Source organism: Pipistrellus hanaki, assembly GCF_964339955.1.
Source record: "Pipistrellus hanaki genome assembly, chromosome: 4".
Taxonomy (NCBI): domain Eukaryota; kingdom Metazoa; phylum Chordata; class Mammalia; order Chiroptera; family Vespertilionidae; genus Pipistrellus; species Pipistrellus hanaki.
In genome coordinates, this window is record NC_140506.1 from 48604207 (window position 1) to 48625330 (window position 21124).

The 21124-nt window shown below is 37.6% G+C and overlaps 1 long non-coding RNA gene across 3 annotated transcripts in view; it reads left to right on the forward strand.

Annotated features, from left to right (window-relative positions):
• LOC311621664 overlaps nt 1-21124 on the forward strand; it is a 164326-nt gene that overhangs the window by 41155 nt on the left and 102047 nt on the right. For all 3 annotated transcript variants that reach the window (XR_014794858.1, XR_014794859.1, XR_014794860.1), the window contains exon 2: nt 11394-11442. This is a non-coding gene — a long non-coding RNA (uncharacterized lncRNA). The remainder of the gene's footprint in view (nt 1-11393; nt 11443-21124) is intronic.

Here is a 21124-nt window from a genome sequence, read left to right on the forward strand (position 1 = left end):
CTCAGATACCTTCTTTTCAAAGGCCCTCCTGGTGAGCGGCACAATCCCCTCAAACCGAATTTCTATAGTGTCTTTAAAATGCATACCACTGGGTTTAATTGCCTATAGAAAAGGCCTCTACACTTTTTTTTTTGTCAAACTCATCTATTCGTAAAAATATTTGACTACGTAAGTCATAATACATTTACTACTAAAATAATATATTATGTATGTGACAAAACTGTTTATACAGTTACTTTGGAAATTCCTTCTGTGCTCCCTTGTGAGAAATCTCCTATTGTAGCTTAAATTGTTTTTAAATAGTTAATTGTTATTTGCAGTTTCACTAGTTTATGTCTTTCCTCCCTCTGGGTAGATTTATAAAAGTATTAAGGTCAATAATTTTTTAAAAATGTTCTCTATTTACAGCAGAAATTTTTGCTTAACTGTTTTTTTGGACTAGAAAGACCTGGAGTCTTGTCCAGTTTTCCCTGATCTGTGTGTCAGCAGCAAGCCACTTAACTTCCACAAGCCCTGCTTATCTCATTGCTAAAGGAAGGGCTTGGACTAGATGATTTCTAAGATCCCTCCAGCTTTATAATTTGGATAAAAGGCTTTGATTTGGCAAATATCCCAAAAGGATGTTCTCTGAGTTTGAAGTCTGTCCTAATTTGACCATGGATGTTATAAATTTGGAAAAGTCTCTTTTAGAAAACTCCCCAAAGACAAAAGCATACTCTGGCTCTAGAGGCTTGGTGTCCTAAGCCATCTTTCTGCTGCAAGGTTCAGATAGTAGGGGAGTGTATGGGAGGTGACACTAGTAGATGTGTCTTAGGTGTGGAATGCCACACCCAGAGCATCCTGGCATCAGGGGGCTGACTACACAAGAAAATCACCAAACTGTCAGCAACAGCATTATTTAAAAAGAGAACTTAAGTTGAGAGCTGAGTTCAATACATTTAAGCCCACTATGCCAGCATTTGGCCTCCTTACTTTTCTTGGTTGTATTATGTTAAAAAAAAATTTATACTTTGTGTACGAGATAAGCAATGGTGTTTAGAGAAATGGATGCCCAAAAATACACATCAAAATGTCATATCCTGTAAACCTATTATAAACTGATTATTTTCAGCTAGGAGCCCACTGCACAAATTCCTGTATCTTGAAAGGAACTCTGGGCTGCGAGGATGCAGTAGGCACAGGGGTAGTTCTTGGCTCATCCTCCACACCACCCTCCCACACCCCTCCCGCCATGGCTCCGGGTCCCTTGTCTGCTGGCAGCCCTGCTCCCACCGCTCCCATGTGCTGACATTGCTAGCCCCGCTTACACCTGCTTAAGGTGCCAAGGGATTGGGGCTGACACCAGCAGTGGGTGTGAGCAGCAGCTGCTGCCCTGATTGCTCCTCAGGAGCAGGGGGAGGTGGAGAAGCCCTCGGAGGCAATTGGGCCTGCAACCACTGCTTGTACCCACTGATAGAGCCAAGTGTTTGGGACCAGTACTAGGCACTGGCAGTGGGTACCATCAGCGGCTCTGGTACCAACTGCAGGTGAGAGTGGGGTTGGTGCTGGCAGTGAGTGGGAGCAGAGCCTGCCCATACCAACAGCAGGTGTGAGTGCTGGGTGGGATCACAGCATGCGGGAGCAAAGTATTTTCAGTAACCACCAGAGGCTTGCCCTGATGACAGTGACCTGTGCCCCATCTTGGCTTGGCATTCCTGCTCACCTGCTCCACCATCCCACCATGGCCAATGACTGGCATATTTCGCACACGCCCCCTGGTGGTCAGTGCACATCACAGTGGCTGGTTATTTGGTTGTTCGGTCTATTTGCAGATTAGCCTTTTATTATATAGGATGTTTTCTTTACTCAAGCAGATACAGTTTGGGTATTTAGGACATGATGAATAACAAACACTAATCTAAAGAATATATTTGATTAAGGAAATCTCCCATTGGTTTCATGTTTAATCTTTATTCTGCTAGTTTTCCTAGGGCAAAAATTGCACAAAAGAAACCAAAGCTCTTGACATATAATACATACCATTAAAAAACAGCCGAAACTGATTTGGCTCAGTGTATCGAGGTCAGCCTGCGAACTGAAAGGTCCCAGGTTCGATTCAGGTCAAGGGTATGTACCTTGGTTGCAGGCACATCCCCAGTAGGGGGTGTGCAGGAGGCAGCTGATCGATGTCTCTCTCATCGATGTTTCTATCGATGTCTCTATCTCTCTCCCTTCCTGTCTGTAAAAAATCAATAAAAAATATTAAAAACACACACACACAAAAAAAACAAAAAAAATCCTAAAAACTAAACCTGAAGACAAAACTGGCCTAACAATGCAAAGTAGAGATTAATTTAGATCCCACCACACCTAGGCAGCCACCCATATCTAGTCTGTATCCTGGAAAGACCTATGACTAAATGAAGAGAGGAGAGACCATGAAAAGAGTTAGTCATGGATTTTTAATTTGTAAGCATAGATTGATCCAGGGAAGACTAACAGCAAATTTTATTCCAATGTCTTTTATTGTTTTCTTAATCATACAATGTGTGTCTGTCAGCAACAGTCTTTGATTGCTTTTTTGGCCATTCTGAAATGCTAGGAGGATCCCTGTTTGACCAGTTTTTAATAACTGCATCTCTCTGCCACCCTCACCATCATTTTATTTGCTTTCAGGACCAGAGCTCTTTATTCACATATTTTAAAGGATATACATTAATGTGTTTAAGGGGAGTGGATTATAATTTTACATAAAATAAAAATATCAAAAAGCTTATATTTCTGTCCCAGGCAAGAAACATAAGTTACAGTTCAGCTATCGTGGCCCTCTTTCCCATGGGGTCATTGTTATAACACTGGTGACAACACATTTAACATTTTGTGTAAAAGGTGATTTATATTTGTCATATAAAAAATGTGAATGTGCAGTAAGTATGGGCATGTAATGTATAAGCAGATGTAGACACTGAGGTTAAGTACTAGGGGAGATTTCCTAAGAAAAACTGTCAGTACTACTTTTAGTAGATAATGCTGCCCTTACTAAGAAGAATCTATAATAATAAAAGTGTAATGTGCTAATTAGACTGGTCGTCCTTCCAGAGGACCTTCTGGACAAAGCTGGGGCTGCAAGGGAAGCCCGGATCCTGGGTGCCTGCTGGCGGCCGGAGGGAAGCCTGCGTCCCAGGTGCCAGAGGGAAGCAGGTGCCAACACCTGGAGGAAGGAAGGCCAACTCTTGCATGAATTTCATGCATCAGGCCTCTAGTGTAGAATAAATGCCAGCTGTTTTATTTTATGCCTCAGTTTTTGTGTTAGAAGTTAGGTTAATTATCCTGCTGATATGACTAATGCTTAGATTGATTTATTAGCACCGATTCTGTATTTCATGGTCCTCACTTGTTTTGCTCACCAAGTGTGCCAAACTGGAAAAAAACACAAAAGTTTAGGAGCCAACTGAAGTCTGATGTAGACTTTCCTTTAGACCTAAAAAGAAAAATTTTAATATTGAAATGCCACAATAAGGAATATACTCTATTGTCCTTTTTTGTGTGTGTGCCAATGAAATCACACAGCATGTTCAGGAGAGGATGCTTACTTTTTATAGTCTGGGAATTTGGGAGATTTCCTGTGTCAGCACCCCTCCTCTGTGCTTTCCTCCCTCCCTGCCTGGGAGGGGCAGTGTGGTTAGGTCTAGCCTTACCTATGGGGAACAGTATAATGGGGATTGGGCCTGAACTGGCAGTCCAACATCACCTGAGTGCGCAGACCAGGCTGAGGGACGTTCTCCCCATCCTTGCAGTGCTGTGCACAAATTTCATGTACCGGGCCTCTAGTATAAACATGATATGATGTAGAAAGTATCAATTTCTATAAAAGTATCAATTTCTACATAAGAGATAAAATGCTGAGAAAGAGAAGATGCTCGCAGAATGAGCGGGAGTCAAAGAGGGGCTGGTAAACCAGGTTAAAGAGGTAAGAGTTTATGCTGAAGCAAAGGACAATATTCATTCATTCAATGCATTTTTACTAAGTGCCTCCCATGTCCCATACACTCACTGTTCTAGGCACTGGAAATACATCAGTGAACAAATAGAAGCCCCTGCCCTCGGTCAGTCTATATTCTAGAATCAGAGGAAAGTAGATAGTAAACACAATAAACTTTTAATCAAGAAAGATAACAAGGTTTTGAGGATTTTTTAGTTTGATGCAATATGAAAGGTTAACACAAAGAAAAAAATATATACGGTTGACAATGGCACTTGAGACTTTGGCATACTTTCTGAGTGAAACTAAACTACCATTTCTAAGGCACAAGAACTGTCTTTCCCTTTGTCCTAAACCTCTTCTAATTAGAATTACTCCATATCCCTGAACCCCATAGATTCCCAGTAGTAAGTATTAATTAACTAGAAAAGGACCATCATTAGAAAAGGACTGGTAGAGAGAGTGCTATTGGTATTTTAAAGTTATTTGGAATTCAGTGAAATTATATAATTTTGCAAGTATTCTTTAATAAAGTTACTTTGAGGTTAGGACTGCAGCATTCAAACTTCTCTGCCATAGAACTCTTTGGGAAATTATACTTAGTTTGGAAGAATATGCTATTAAAATGCCAATTCAAGGGAACTTTCTGTTTCTCAATGTATTTGTTCTATAGTAATTCAGAGTTGGTCATATATGTGAGCTGGATCTAAGAAGTAAAGTTTTGTGATAAAAAAAAAAAACTTTATTTTTAATATTGTGATGACAGTGAAGTTACATTTAGTTAAAAACAACAATTACATCTTACCAACAGGTTAGTTTCCACTAAGGCTCTGACAGAATACTCTAAAAAGAGTTCCAAATTGCCATCAACTTCCTATTTTTGGAGAGAAGAAAGGAATCCAATTTTAAGCCTCTGTCTCTTTAAAACAAAATGCAAAGTGGCAAATTTGCCACTTTTGATTATATCTTGAAACTGCACTAAGTCGCCAAAACTGGTTTGGCTCATTGGATAGAGCGTCGGCCTGTGGACTGTAAGGTCCCAGGTTCCATTCTGGTTGGGGGCATGTACCTTGGTTGCGGGCACACCCCAGTAGGGCGTGTGCAAGAGGCAGCTGATTGATGATTCTCTCTCATTGATGTTTCTGACTCTCTATCCCTCTCTCTTCCTCTCTCTGAAAAAAATCAATAAAATATATTTAAAAAGAAAGAAAGAGAGAAAGAAAGAAAGAAAGAAAGAAAGAAAGAAAGAAAGAAAGAAAGAAACTGCACTAAAATCCAAGAGAATATTGTGTTCCAGTCCTTTTTGCAGAATGCTCACATGAGTGCTCACAGGAACCAATCCAGAAGCAAATTGCTACTGATAGTAACTGATAGCATGAATTATTACACTTTCAGAAACTCTGCCAGCATCAACTCGTATTATCTCACTTTTGCTCATATAGCAAGCAGAATTTTTGCACGTACTAGAACTAGCCTCTCAAGTTCAGGAAAAAGCAAAGTCTCTCAGCAGTTGTTTGAAAATAGCCAGCACTTTTGAAATAAATCACTCTGGCAGATTGTCAGCACACCCCTATAAAACTGGGGAAAGTTTTTCTTTGTGGCACTTCTGACCCTAATCATGTAAAGTCTCTTAGAAAAAGGAGAAACTGACTCATCTGTTTATTTGTCATATGAAAACCAGACAAGTCGGTGACTGTGGAGGGCAACATCAATTTCTCCTCAGCAGGCTGACCTGCCTCTGGGTCTGCCACTTGCTGTGGTCCATTTGGAGACATTCTGCTGCTGGTAATTGCCATGTTGACTCATAATAGCCTTCATAAATCCTCATCTAATTTGGAATAACTAAAAATATTGAAAGAATAACTATATTCTTCATTAGAAATACTCAATTGAACATTTAGAGCATTGATGGAAAATGCCTAAAAATGAACTTATATTTTTGTATATTAACACAACCAAGATTGCTAATTCAAACATAAGAATCATTCATTCCAAATATACATGCTTGGAAAGAAAAGCAAGAAACATTCTTCCAATGGATGAAATCATAGGCCCAAGCTCAGTCTTGATATTTCTTTTCTTACTTCAAACCGTTATAAAACTCACTTTAACACTACCAAATTTATAGGGGGTAAATCCCATATGGTTTAATGTCACTGCCTATCATTAGCAATATAATCTATTGTTTCTGGGAAAACAGACCCTTATGAGGTCTTTAACTTTATCCTTGGCAGGTAAAAAGCCTTCCAGGTCATTTTTAAAGGCCTATTTATTTTTGATTCTTAAGTCTACACATGTTTTCTGTTAATAAGTTGAAATCTTAAACGAGATTGTTATTCACTCTATTTATTTACCTTAGAAAGTATTCAGTTCTTCTAAAACAGTGGTCCCTTTGAAAATGGGCATTATTAAAATGGAAGGAAAATAGCTTTTCTTTATACAATCCATGTTTTTGCTTTCTCTGGAAGGATTGATGGACCTCAGCCTTTGCAGTATATTTGCTCTCAGTTAGTAGTGCTCTAATGAGAGAGAGAAAAAATGGGAGAACCTTGATTGTCATAGTGAGCACGGGCTAGTTGAGGAGGTTTTTAGTTTGGACAGCCCTTCTTTTTGAGGGAAGGCAGACATGGAAGCCAGCTATCCCCAGCTTGGTAGCTTGGTAACATGAGGTAAAACAACCGGGTGATTGGCACACAGAAGGATGGGCACTTAACCTTTCAACATGGATATTCCATAGGCCAGTCCTGTTCAACAGATTCAATACACAGACATTTACCTCTTGTTCCTCCTTCTGTATTCTCGATCTCAATAAAGTCCCACTGTCCACCTAGCAAGAAGCAGAGGAACCTGGGCTCCTTCTTGACTCCTTTCAGTCCCTTGTGCGCCACAGCCAGTCTATCACTTCTAACTCATGCATCTCTCTCAAATGCTCTTCCATGTTCTTCATTTCCATGCTAAGAATAGATGTTATCTGCTTTACAAATGTCTCCCAACTGCCTCAGTCTTGTTCATGGCAATATGATTTCTATTATTTCTAAAAGATATATTTGACCATCTGGTTCTTATGCTTAAACGTATTCCCATTGCCTTCAATAAAAAAAAAAAATATATCTAAACTCACTTGAATGGCATATTTGTCTGCCAAACCGCATCATTGCTTCATACCTTTGTTTCATTATAGTTTTTATCTTGAATGCCCTTCCCCCTTTTTTCTTATATAATCCTACTTATCTTTCAAATTAATTTTTTTTTTATTGATTTCAGAGAGGCAAGGAGAAGGAGAGAGAGATAGAAACATCAGTGATGAGAATCATTGATTGGCTGCCTCCTGTACACTTCCTACTGTGGATCGAGCCCACAACCCAGGCATGTGTCCTTGACCGGAATTGAACCTGGGATTGATGCTCTAGCTTAGGGGTGTCGAACTCAATCAGAGAAGGGGCCAAAATCTAAAATCCAGCCTAAATCGCGGGCCGAATGGTTTACTGAACAGTCATAAACTGACAATGTCATAAACTGACAGCGGAGTGCAGTGATGACAGCGTGGTGCGGGCCACATTGCAAGGCCTGGCGGGCTGGATTTGGCCCGCGGGCCTTGTGTTTGACACATGTGAGCTACTGAGCCAAACTAGCTAGGACTCTCTTTCAGATTTTTATTTAGCAGTCACCTCTTCCAGGAAATCTTCCCCTAACGCCACTCAGGCCCCATCACAAAATTCTGCCAAGGTAGTACCTCTTTTGACCTTGATCCAGCATTTTCATTTTGCCACCTCAGCATTTAGCATACTGCCTGGCACATTGCAGGTGAATGAATGCAGGGAGTAGTCAGAAGAAATCACACAGAGAAGGTGGAGTTGAACTGACTGACTCTTCAGAAAGAAATAAGACAAACTGGAGAAGGGTTTTTGAGACAGAAGGAGTAACATGTGCTGGAGCATGAGAGAGATTGCTATGTTTAGAGAACTGCAAGTAGTTTAGAGCTGCTAGGAAATGAAAGGTGAGATACAGAAAACTGTCATGAGCCATGTTCAGAATAACACATTTGTTATAATCTGTGACAGCTTCTTTCAAGGGTTAGAAAGGCCTCCTGCTGCTTCACTTGAGGCTCTAAGAATAGTTAAGATTGAAATGTCTGAACAGGAGTACCCAAAATAATAGTCTATCTACTTACATTTAACAAATTAGTCCTTTTGAAAAAAATTCCAATGCAGTTTAATTTTATTATTTGTGAGAAATTATACTGTGTGTGTGTGTGTGTGTGTGTAACATGCTCCAGCACATGTTACTCCTTCTGTGTAAATGAGTATTGTTCATAGGAGACTACTAGAGGTATGTCTCACAGTTTAAAGTTGTGTCATAAATGTCTTCTGTTAATATTGTTGCATATGTATGGGACTATGTAGAGCCTCCTGGAGAGGTAATATCAAAAGTTTAACTTTGAAATATGAGCTGGCCCTTGGCAACTCTCAGTCCCTTATTTCATTTTTACCTGCCCTGCCTGTGAAATGCTTTGGTAGGAAAGTTGTGTAGGAAGTATTTACTCCTGCGAGTTTTTTTTCCTTATCTCTCTAACCCCCATTAAACAGCTTAGAAAAGGGGAGAGGGGAGTAAAATGAGAAAAAGGAAATTTTGAAAAATGAGAATAGAAAAAGGAAGACTCATTTAGAAAAAAAAATGTTTCAAATTGATAAGGTAAAGAATGTTTTAGAAAAAAAAAGAAAGCATACGTATTTACAACTTCAGGTATAATAGTTTACTAACTCAATGGAAAGACTTACTAGTAATGTAATTGAGGAAAATTGTCAAAATGTAATTTCTTCATGCAAACAATGGAGGCAGGAAAAGGTAACCCAGCTTGGATGAACCTACTGAGCAAACAGGCCTCTCTGACCTTGTTGGAAGATCAAGCTGTCCACCTCGAGTACTGGAAAAGTCCAGACTCCATCTAGAACTAAGGTGGTAAACAAAATAGTTTATTTAAGATAATTGTTTTATGTGCTAACGTATATCTATGTACAAAGTTGTTACTGAATACTCTGCTTTTCTTTTTCTTCTTTACACCTTATTGTAGTTGGTTTCTCTTCTTTCCATCAGATAAGAATGCCTGGCCCTAGCCAGTTTGGCTCAGTGAATAGAACTTTGGTCTTCAGACTGAAGGTCCCAGGTTTGATTCCTGTCAAGGGCACATGCCCGGGTTGTGGGCTTGATCCCTGGGGGGAGGCGTGCAGGAGGCAGCAGACTAATGATTCTCTCTCATCATTGATGTTTCTATTTCTCTTTCCTTCTCTGAAATAAGTGTGTGTGTGTGTGTGGGGGGGGGGGGGGGGAGCAGAGGGGAGGGGAAAGAAAGAAAAAAAAAAAGAATGCCTGGGTATCTTTGAGAATATTCACAACAGGAAACATGCTTACATTTATAACATGATCAAGCTGTTATTTCTTCATTCCATAATAGAATCTCTTAAACTCTTCATTTGGACCACATTTTTTCCAGATTACTTTTAGTCCCTGATTCAATTTTGTTAGAAAAGTACAAAATTTATATATCAGGATTTTTCTCCCTCTAGAGTCAGTGTAAAAATTTTCCTTCCTGGGGTGTGGCCAAATCCTGGTGAGTTTCCAGTTTCTGTGCATCAAGGCCTACCTTTGTCCTTTGCCTCCTTTCAGGGGCTGCTCTCACCTTCTGGAGTAGACTTAGGACACAGGGCATCCAATGGTCTTAAAGAGCCACAGTTAAGTTCCCAAGGAAGTTGGCAAGACTTGCAAACCACTGTTTGCCATTTTTCTCTGTCACATAACTGACCTAGGTCTTTGTTTCTCAGGTGCAGGCAAGCAGAGTATCACTGGTGACTCAGTGTTAAAAGCCGATTTAGGAAGAAAATAGCTTCTTACTCCTTTGTTTTTTATTTCTATTTTTCTAAATATTTGATTTTATTAATTTAATATTTCTTAATATTTTATGATTCTTAATATTTTGGCTTTGGTATTTATTCATTAGGGTAATAAGAGAAAATGTAATTTTATACTGTAAGTGACTTTGTATACAAAAAACTGGAAAAAGTGACCAAATTTATGATATTTCCTTCATAGTTACATAATGTGCAAATATTAAAATAAACAAGTTAGGGGTTTTTATAATGTTGTTTAGATTAGACACAATTGTTTCATTTGTGGATTTGTGGTTTTTTAAACAACTGGATAACCTCAGTAATATTTTAAAAACACACATTTTTCTCATTACTATAAAATGGAAGAGGGATAATGTGAGCTTTGTTAACTTCTTATTTATATGCATAACCTTTAAATAAAGTCCTCATGATCTAAAAAATGTCTTTTATATGTAGTATCCATCTTTAACTTTCTCCGTAAGAGTCTTAATATCCTTGATAAAACTGTTAATTTCTCTTTTCTTTTCCTGAGGCATATATACTTCTGGTTTATGCCCTGGCAAAAAGTCCTCCTGGATAAAAAATTTTCTCCACAATATCTAGTATCTTGTAGCTAGCCTGTTAGCGGTCTGCAGTGTTGAGAAGCCATTTGGTGATTTGAACTAGAGACTCTTGGCTAGTCCTGACCTGGACTTGGGAGTAGGGTCTGGAGCCAGATGTAGCCTCTTTGTGTTGGTGTAAGGAAGGGGAAAAAGCAGTATTCTACTTCTGCACTGGCTCTGGCTATCAATTGGGATTTAATTACAGGTAGTTCTGGAGGAAGACTTCTAATTATGGAGTCTGCTTTGGGAATGGATGGATTGATTTTAAATTTAGACAAGGCAAAATTTTGAACTCATCCAGATAATGATGTTATATGTCAGATTTGGGCTACATAAGTATTGGACATAATGTGTTATATACAAAGGCTGATAGAGAATTTCAATGTAATATGGTATTAATTAATTTATTTTTCCAATTAATATTTATTGATTAGATTGTTTAGGGCAGGTGCTATGGTAGATACTGTTAGATGATGATAGTCATAAGCAAACATAACACAGTCTCAACTTTAATACAGTCTATTTAAAAGTATGATGCTCCTAGATATATAATATTAAGAAAAATAAGTACTTATTTAAAAATATTTTCTATTTTTGCTTTGATGAAATAAATATTATGTATAAGCAGATTAGCTAATTACCATTTTTGTGGTGACTTTAACAGAACAAAATTATTTATTTTTAGTAATTATTTATTAATGTAAATAATTTAAAATTAATTAAACTAGTTTGAAAAGAATATTTTGTATTTTGGTAGCCAATATGCATACATTTTATCCAAGTAGGAAAAAAAAATCTCAAGAAAAATAGAACTCTTAAAAGCTATTTTGAATTTATTTCAGAAATACTGGTAATTCTAGATCAATTACTAATAACTTAGTAAAGCATTACTTTTTATTTATTTATTATCTTTAATATTTTTCTATCCTCTCATTTTTCTTTCAGCATAGGATACAGAAGAAAGCGCTTCTGGACCTGCATTTGAAAACCTAGTGTAAGTCCAGGCTTTATTACTTGTGGTTGTATAACCTTGGGAAGTCACATTTACTCTATCTTGGCCCAGTTTCTTCATCTGTAATATGATAGGGTTATATTGAATAATAGTCAAGGTCCTTTCCAATTTTAACATTCTCTGGTTCTTTAATCTTCTGGATTTGAGGGTAGAATGTAGATGCATGGACATGAACACATGTTGAGATATGCCATTAAAAATATAAACAACCCAGAGATTTTGGATTTAGTGGAGTTATAAATGAGCTCTGGTTTGCTTATACCACAACACAGACTCATGTAATCTGCTAGGTTTATACTTGACCAATTCATGTTTTCCAAAGAAAATGTATACATCTTGGTAAGCTAGGCAGGAAAAAAAGGGGACATCTATAATACTTTTAACAATAAAGATACATTAAGAAAAAGAAATTCAGAGCCACCCCAAAATAAGAGATACCAATGTTGTTCTTTGCAAGGGCAGGTACAGCTCAGGTAATAACACTCTCAGATTTCCTCCTCAGTTGCATCACAGCACTAGCCTGCAGGCATCCTGTTGACTCAAGGCCCAGTATCTCAGCTCACTTAGTCTTTCCTGACCCCTTCCTAAGTTGGAAGCTTCTTTATGCTCCAATTAATTTGTGACAGTCCTTTATTAAATTAGCTATGCACAACTCTCTCATTCAGTTGTTCCTAAGTTCTCTGATATAAACAAAACAGATCTGTCTTATTTGTGTATTTTCCATGGCACCGGGCACAAAGTGGTCACCCTGTCATTTTTGTTGAAGGAAATTCGAAGTTCAACTCAGTAGCTGAGACTACTGAAGTTGAAAATACTTACAAAAGTGTTGTTTTATCTCCTTAAATTCCAGGGCAAGGTTGAGGTTAATAGAGATATTAAAACCTGAATAGCATCCAATGAAGGTATGGGAGCCTTGACAGCTCAGTCAAGTCAAAAACAGATTCTTGTCTGGGATTCTGGGAAGAGACTCCAATGCCTTGTAGTTACCTAAGGGATGACATTCACTGGTTAGCCCAGTCAGTGACCTACTCTTCTACCTGGCTGTCTACTTTCTCCCATAGATGATGGCCATAGTTCATGCTATTTTATTCCATGATTCATTACTTGTTTTCTGTATAGGCCTAGGACTTTATGTTGCACCCAAAGGTGCTAGCCCGAATAAAGAATGAGACATTAAATACGTATCAGGTATAGAAAGACTTACTAGCAAAATATATTGCTCTCTGACCTTTTGCTAATCTCATTTTTCTCAGTAAAAATCACTTTTAACTTTTTAAATGTTTTGTTCTATAAATATAGTAACATCTTTATACTGCTATTTCTTGATTAATCAACTTTGTTACAGATGTTTTCTATGTAACTTTTCCATGTCTACAATAATAGTGTGTTTTATTTCTTGTTCCCTCAAAGTTAGCTATATCTTCAAACAATACTATATGTAAGATGCTGATAATATTCAGTGGCCTGTTTAATGTGATGGCTTGTATATTTCTACATTTTATTCATTGTTTTTTCTTTTTAATAATTTATGTTCCTGTTTTCTCTGTTCTCTTTCAACTGGTTGAACTTTTGTGCATTGATACTTTGTGACTCTTACCTTCTCTCTTATCTGTCTCATCTTTTTATTTTTCTATTCAATGTTTTGATATATTTTTTAAAATTTTATTGCACTTCATGAATTTTTGATTTTTATACTCACTTAAAAATTTGTTAGTTACTACGATGTATCCAATTTTTATAGATCCTCGTTTTTAAGGTTATAACATCATTAGAAACTCACACAGAGTCTAGTTAGAATTTTTAAAGACAGATTTCTTCTGTTCCTTGCATTTCTATTATGGTCTCCTGGGCCTAGGGTTCTGACTTTATCTTGATCCTTTTCTTTAATGTTGTTAGACTTCCTCATTTATTTGGTGGTCCTTGCTTATCAGTTTCTATTTTAGGCTAAATGTTTAGTTGATTATCCCAGGTTTCCTTGGCTGCTTTATAGGTCAGTTTCTTTTTTCCAGAATGCCTTGTCGCTGAATTGAAGGCTCTTTGTAGGTATAGGTAGGGCTTATTATCTGCAGAATTGCATAAGGGTGAGTAAGTGAGTGACTGAGAAACCGGGACTCATCCTAGCAGCCTGTACTTCAAGCAGCTTACTCAATTCCTTTAGGTGCCTGTCCTTTTTTTATGCTGTAGGAGTGAACATTGGGTTGTTTTTTATTCTGAATGTAGTGGTCCTAGGGTGTGTTGTTTGTGTGTTTGTAGGGGCACCTATTGAAGCTATGCTATTGAAGGACTTTCAATGACCCCCACCCCTTATTTTCACTTTATCACACCACCTCTCCTCTCCCTGACCTGGGAACCTCTCCACAGCCCCACTGGAAATTAGACTCTGCCCTTTGCTCTGGCCACCTTCTGTTATCTGTGCTGTGGCCTCCTGTGCTCCATTTCACTTGTCCGAAGGATTGTCTGCTTTCCATTCTTAGGGATTTGTTAATTCATCTCTCTTGTTCTCTTTTCTGTTTAGGCCTTGTTCCTTTTGGGATTCCTCTATTGTCTTTTTCATGGTCTTAGAAAGAAGGTGGAACAACCTGAGTTGTTAGCTGGGACTTTCAAGATAAAGTCAGAGCCCTAGGCCAAGGAGACCATCTTGAACTGGAACTCTTTTTCCCATACTCTTGCTGTGGGTACTAGTTCCCAGCTTGATGAGTACATTAGTAAGCTCTGAAGGGCATAATTAATTCTAAAGAAGAATGCTATATATAAGAATGGGAGAAATTATAACTAATGTATCTCAGTAGAAGCAGAAAAACTGTCATGCTTGAGGCACTTGAACTGTATGAACCAATAACAGGCACACGGGGCTGCTTATGTGCCAGGCACAGGGCTGCTTATGTGCCAGGCTCTGTTCTAAGTACTACACACACACACACACACACACACACACACACACACATCATTCTTATATTGTAATACAGTATAAGGAAAAGACTATAATCATCCCTATTTTGAAGATGAGGAAACTGAGGCACAGAAAGATTAACTAACTTGCTCATGAGTAAAAAAAAAAATCCAAGATTCAAGTTTATTTCCAGAGACTGAACACTTAACCTTAATGCTATCCTGCCTCTCATAGCCATGCCATTAAAAATAAACCATGAGGGTATAATAAAGGTGAAGTATCAAATAATAGCTTATGAAACATTTTCTTTAAAAAAATAAAGACTTTTTCAAGGGGAGGCTAAAAAAATGAGTATAATTTAATAGTGGTGAGGAAGGATGAATTACAAAATTCTGACTACAAAATTAAAGATATTCTCAATTGAAAGAAAATAAGAAGCAGCTAGAGGACCTGGCATGTTTGTCCTATAAGTTGTCTGATAAGGCTGAAAGACAGCTATGTACATTGTGAACGGGAAAACATGTAACTAAGGAGAATACAAAGGAATGGAATAATACTTTCAAGAGAGTTAAAGTCAAGAATTAGCTGAGGTCCACAAAAACCACTAGAGACAGCAGCAGTAATTTTTAGAGCTATTTTCAGAAATATAGATGAAAATTATAGGTCCATTGCTTGTTAAAAGAAAACACTGCACTTCCGCTTTTCTTGTATATACCAAGAAGAATGATCTTTATGCTGGCAACATAGAGACATCACTGCATTAAGAGGTCATTGACGTCCATAATAAGAAAAGCTTAATGATAACATATATTTTAGATGAATCCAAATCTCCAGACCCAGACAAATCACATTCTAGACAATAAGAAATCTCAATGATAAAATTATATCACTATCATATTTTAGTAATTTTGGATAACAAGGAAAATAATTTAAAAGAATAAAGGTACTTATGACCTCAATTTCCAAAATGGGTGGTGTGATAGGCTATGTTATGTGCTTAAAATATTTGCCACTCTTTTATGTAGGCACCTTCCAATGGGGCCCTTTTGTACAGGGAGATTATATTTCCTATTTCCCACACCATCAATCAGACATGGCCTGTATCTTGTTGTGGCCAATGGAATTGAAGAGTGACAAGTAGAATCATTAACACTGTGCTTTCTGCTGTCACTATTAAAAAAATATATCACGCTGTAGCCAGTTTGGCTCAGTGTTTAGAGTGTTGGCCTGTGGACTGAAAGGTCAGGGGTTTGATTCTAGTTAGGATATGCCTGGGTTGCAGGCTCAATCCCTAGTAGGGGGCATGCATGAGGCAGCCAATCAATGATTCTCATCATTGGTGTTTCTATCTTTCCCTTCCTCTCTGAAATCAATAAAATTATATATATATATATATATATATATATATATATATATATATATATCACCAATTACTTGATTGACAGCATAAAGTTATATTTCTTTCTTTTTAAAATTTTATTATTTATAAATTTATTTTTATTATTTATGTATTTATTTTATGTATTTGTATTTATTAAAGTTACAAGTGTAATAGATAAATGGAAGGAACATGAGTACTTAAAAGGACATAAAAAGGAGCTTCTTATTTTAAAAGCATATTCTAAGATTATATATTTTAGATCTCTAGAATCCCAAAATTTTAGCTGATATTTTACAGGTAAAAACTGATACCGGAATAGTAATGCCCTATGGATAGTTGGAGGCAGTCAAGGCTGGAACTTAAATGTTTTCTGTCCCAGTCTTCATTTTTCCCTCCTCTGTGTTGAAAAAGAAGTTATATTTTTCAAGTTTACATAATATAGGACCCAATTACATAAGATATTTCCTGGAAAGAGATTCAATAGGTTGGAATTTAAAATTATATAATCTGTTTAAAAGATAATGTAGCAAATGTGATAAAAGTTACAGCTTAAAGTTGTGTAACTTGAATAAGTGGTAACTTGAATTTGTATTTTTAAACACAGAATGTATTGGATGAAAGAAAGCTGCTTGTTGAAATTTAGGTGAAACCAGATAGTAAGGATTGGTCCAAACCTCAAATAACATCTGTGTGCTGGTGCCTCTATAAAAGTGAAGGTGATCTGAAGCTATATTAATAGATGTTTGGTGTCCATATTAATAAATATTATCTTGTATTAGTTTTGGCATTATGCTTTAATAGGAGTCAGTTTATTGGGTAGGTTAAGCTGGTAGAGAAAATGTGTTTAAACCTAAAGCAGAGGATACCTGGCCTAATAAAGAAAAGCTAAAAAAGCAGGAAAATGTAATATTTGCAGGTGTGTCTATACCTAAGGGAGGGAACAGGATAACATTTATATATCAAGATCTGCTTGGCTGCTTTAAGACTGTTGACCAGTCGGCTGCTCTCCTGATCAACCCTGCTCCTTGGTGACATTGAGTTTTAAATACAGAGAGGAGACATACCAATAAATTCACATCACAATAGAAAGTGCTTTCTAATCTTGGATACTCATCAGGATCATTTGGGAAGCTTAAAAAACAAAAACAAAACAAACAAAAAAAACACAGTTACTGAACCTCACCTCCTGAATCATAATTTCTAGTGGTGGGGTCTGGGGATTTGTATTTTCATAAAACTCAGTTGATTCTAATGATCTAATGATTCTAATTATTTGTGAGACACTTTATTTTACGGTGGGTACTCAAGAGTTAGATTAGAGAATGGAGGTATATCAGTAACAGAGGCAAGGCTAAGGCAGTAGTTCCCAGATTTTGGTCTGTATGGACCAGTACAGCTCTTAAATGAAATAGGCCTACTAAGCATACAGTGGCTAACTTCTAGTATAACAAAAAACAAAACAAAACAAAACAAAAACACAAATCTACCAAGAAAACTACTTATTATACTTATAGTTTCATTCAAAAAAGGAAATTAAAGTTAAGTAGGACCTGGGCAGAACATCATAATATCAAAAGAAAGTACAGTCTTTTAGGTTGAATGAACTTAGTCATTTTTCTCATGTCACTTTGGAATGGTGACAATTTCTTCACACAGTTGCATCATTCAACATGCCAGCATTTGAGAACCAATAGTACAGGGTATGTACAGTGCTGTATGGTCTCTGGCAATGTGTCATTCCATTGCTCTGCATAACCAAGCGGCCATAAGCTGGGTTAGGGACCCTAGTTCTAACAGTGGTGGAAGGGAGGGCTCTGAGAAGAGAATATAAATGGTGTGGTAGGGTGCAGGGATACCTCCAACAATAAAGGATCTGTGAGCAATCGTTGAAACCGGCCGTTTGGCCGTAGAAGAACAACTTGTGGGGACCTGAAAACTGTATTAAAATTCATGAAGGGCTTTCATGTTTAATAACCCTTGTTATATCAGAGGGCAGAACTAAACCTATGCAAGGAAGTCACTGCCAGACCCATTTTAGTTTAATGTAAACAAAAGCTTTCTGACAGCCAGACCTTTCCAATAAAGGTTAATAAATGACATAGAGATTACTTCCTCTGGAAGAGCTTAAAACACATCAGAGTAACAGTTTATTAAGAATGTAGATGAAGGGGTTCTAGACTGAGCTGGAAGTTGGACTAAAATTCACTGTTTTCTAAGCCTGGCAGGCCTCCATAACACCTGGGAAGCCTTGTAAGCAAATGCAGATTTATGGACCTCCGCCTAGATCTATAGAAATAGGACTTCTACCAATAGGGCTCAGGAATCTCCATTCTTAATAAGCCTTCCCTTCCCCCGCCCCCCACCATGGGGAATTATGAGTTAAGTTGATTGCAGCTTTGAAAAACAATTGACAAGCAAGATCCAATGTCGTTAAGCATCTATGATGAATGATTCTATAAAATTCATAAAGAGAGATAACGTTTTGTTATCACATGAATATTTGAATATCTACTTAATATCACATGTTTTATTATTGATTACTTAAAAGTTATGTCTGAAACAACCAGTTATCTGAACATCAATACAAACTGGAAGCATTGGCCTGTTTTTAATACAAGATTTGCTTTGAGCTTGAAAGGAACTAGTTTCACATGAGTAAAAGGAGTCATGGACCTAATTATAAAATATGGATGTGTAAAATTGCCAAACAGATAACATGTTTGTGCCAGATTTTTTTTATTTACAAGATCAGTGACTCATTCTTTCCAGTCTCAAAGAGCATGTTAGTTTTATACAGCATTAAGTATATGTTTATTCATGTGAAAGAGAAGTTTTATTCAGCCTTTAGTTATTTTGAAATAATTTTTCATTTTCATGAATATTTTATTCTGTTATGGCTTGAGTGACTGTTCCAGTAAAAGAATTGTCAGGGCAGAATGGCAGAGTGGCTCAAAGGTCTGCCTCAGTTTTTAGAGTCTGCAGTTCTAATCTTGACTGCTTCCTCTGTTGCATGTCTATCCCAAGCTTCTCTGTATAGATTATGTAATAGGCTTTCAACTGTTTATAGGAGGCTAGGTAAGCCCTAAATTATAGGCAAAAGAGATAAATAATAAAAGCATAATAAGCTAATTAGACCGGACATCCTTCCGGATGACCTTCTGGACAAAGCTGGGACTGCAAGGGAAGCCCAGGTCCTGGGTGCCGGGCAGCTGGGGGAAGGAAGGCCTACTCTTGCATGGATTTTGTGCATTGGGCCTCTAGTGTTCTAATAAGGAGAAAGAGTTTATGAACTTGTAGAAAATACATAAAACTTGCAGGTAGTGACAAGTGCTGTAAAGAAAATTAAATGGATGAGAGAATTTTGAAGGACCTTTTGTTTAGATTGGGTAGTTTGGAAAAGAAAGTGATATTTGAGGAAGATTTGACTACTCTGAGCAGCTGTAAGAAGAGAGCTCCAGGGAGAGAGACTAGCCAGTGCAAAGGTCCCAAAGCAGGAATAGGTTAGGTATTGAGAGGCCAGATTATTATTGCCGTTAACACTGTAATGAAAACTTGGGGTACAAAAGGAGGTTGAAAAGAAGACAAGGGCCAGATAATGCAGGATTTTACATGCCATGGCAGGAAGTTGAATTTATTCTAAGGATGATAGGTTCTAACCAGGAAGTGATATACCTTTGTACTTGCAAAGATAACTTAAGTTCTGTGTAGAGAATTGACCACAGTCAGGTAAGAGTAGAATGAGGAAGATGAGCTAGATGGCTGCTTTTGCATTAGAGATGATGTCTACTTGTTAAAGTAAAGCTTTTGGCTAAGAGAGTGTATATGAAAAACATACATATGCCTCTTTCAATAGACATTCTCAATCAAGAAGGTCCTATATATGACTCTTACAACATGATCCTTGAACTTGTATTTTTCAGTCTTAATGTACACATGTCCATCACTTTTAGTTAATTTCTCCCTGCTCTTAGCTACTACCTCCTTCAGTTGAGAATCACTAGGTTAGATAATTGGACAGACTTTATCAGGCAAAATGGCATCCATCCAAGTTAAAATCCAGAGACCAACCCTCAGTTGTTTCTGCCATTTCCTTTTTTATTTCCCATAGGTTTCTCTTCCTCAGTTTCTAGCACTTAATTTTCTGTCCCATAGCAACACAGCTCTCGACTTCTCTAAAAGGCACACAGGTCTTTTTTTTTCTTTTTTCTATTGCTTTAAGAATTTTTGTGTGTAGAAGCATACCAGATGAATACAAATAGAAAACTCCATTTATTCCACCAAAGAAATGGAATAAGTAAGCAAGTTACTTTTCCTTTGCATTAAATTTCAAGTAGAGCTGAAGAGGGTAGGACACGTTTTCAACACATTTTTTTTTAAAGCAAGTAATATGTTCATATGGCTGTTGATAAGAATATAATAAAATCTAACATTTTTTCAGTCATTGCTTTGTGCCAAGCACTGTTGCAAGTGTTTTCTCGGACTGGTTCTCCTAATTGTTATCCTTCTTCACGGAAGAGGAAACTGAGGCACTGAGCTGTTAAGTAATTGGGTTTAAGTCCCACAGAGATTGAGGTGCCAGCCCAGGATTTAAAGCCAGGTTTTCCTATTCTATGTGCTCTGCTGTGAGATGATTTGGGAATTTGCAGAGCCTTTGCGGGTTTGGACCTGAAGAACAATTCAGCAGGTATGTGCCTGCCTCCCTGCCTCCTGATGTAGTTCTAACTCCTTCTCCAGGTGCATTATGGTCAATCCACTTTTTACCTCTGCGCCTTGCTTTCAGCTGCCCTTTGCCTCAATTTGCCCTTCACTTAGGCCTTAATTGAAAAGTGTTTCCCTAAGTACGTGTTTGCCAAAATGAAGAAAAATATTTTCCCTCTCCTTGTCACTGAGTTTCCGACTTAGATGGTCCTGTAATCATTTGGTTTAACAGTTGCTGTCTGCTTCTCTGGGTGCTCGCCTTGTGTCTGAAGGGGAGACCAGGAGAGCAGAGCTCCCTAAGCTAGAGGGACACAAAGCTTTCCTCTTCGTGGTTTGCCCCCTTACGTGCTGAGACATTCAATTATCAGCTTGTCCTTCTCACAGGTATACTCTTGGTCACAGCAGGCTCCAGGAGATTACTTGTCTCGCTACTGAATTTCCTTTATGTGTTTTTTAAAAGTATGTATGAAATTATAGTCTTGAGCTTTCCTTTTTCATACACAAACTAATCATTATGAAACCCAATAATGATCCCCAAGGGAAAAACCGCATGGAGCTAAAGGGCTCAGACGTGGAGCGAGGGTGTTGGACAACAGACATCGTTCTGGGACCTGTGGACATAATTCTCTCCGCGGGGGTCAGTGCACTGCATTTTATGACTTGAAGCTATTTTTCAGGCTATTACAGCATAGTTT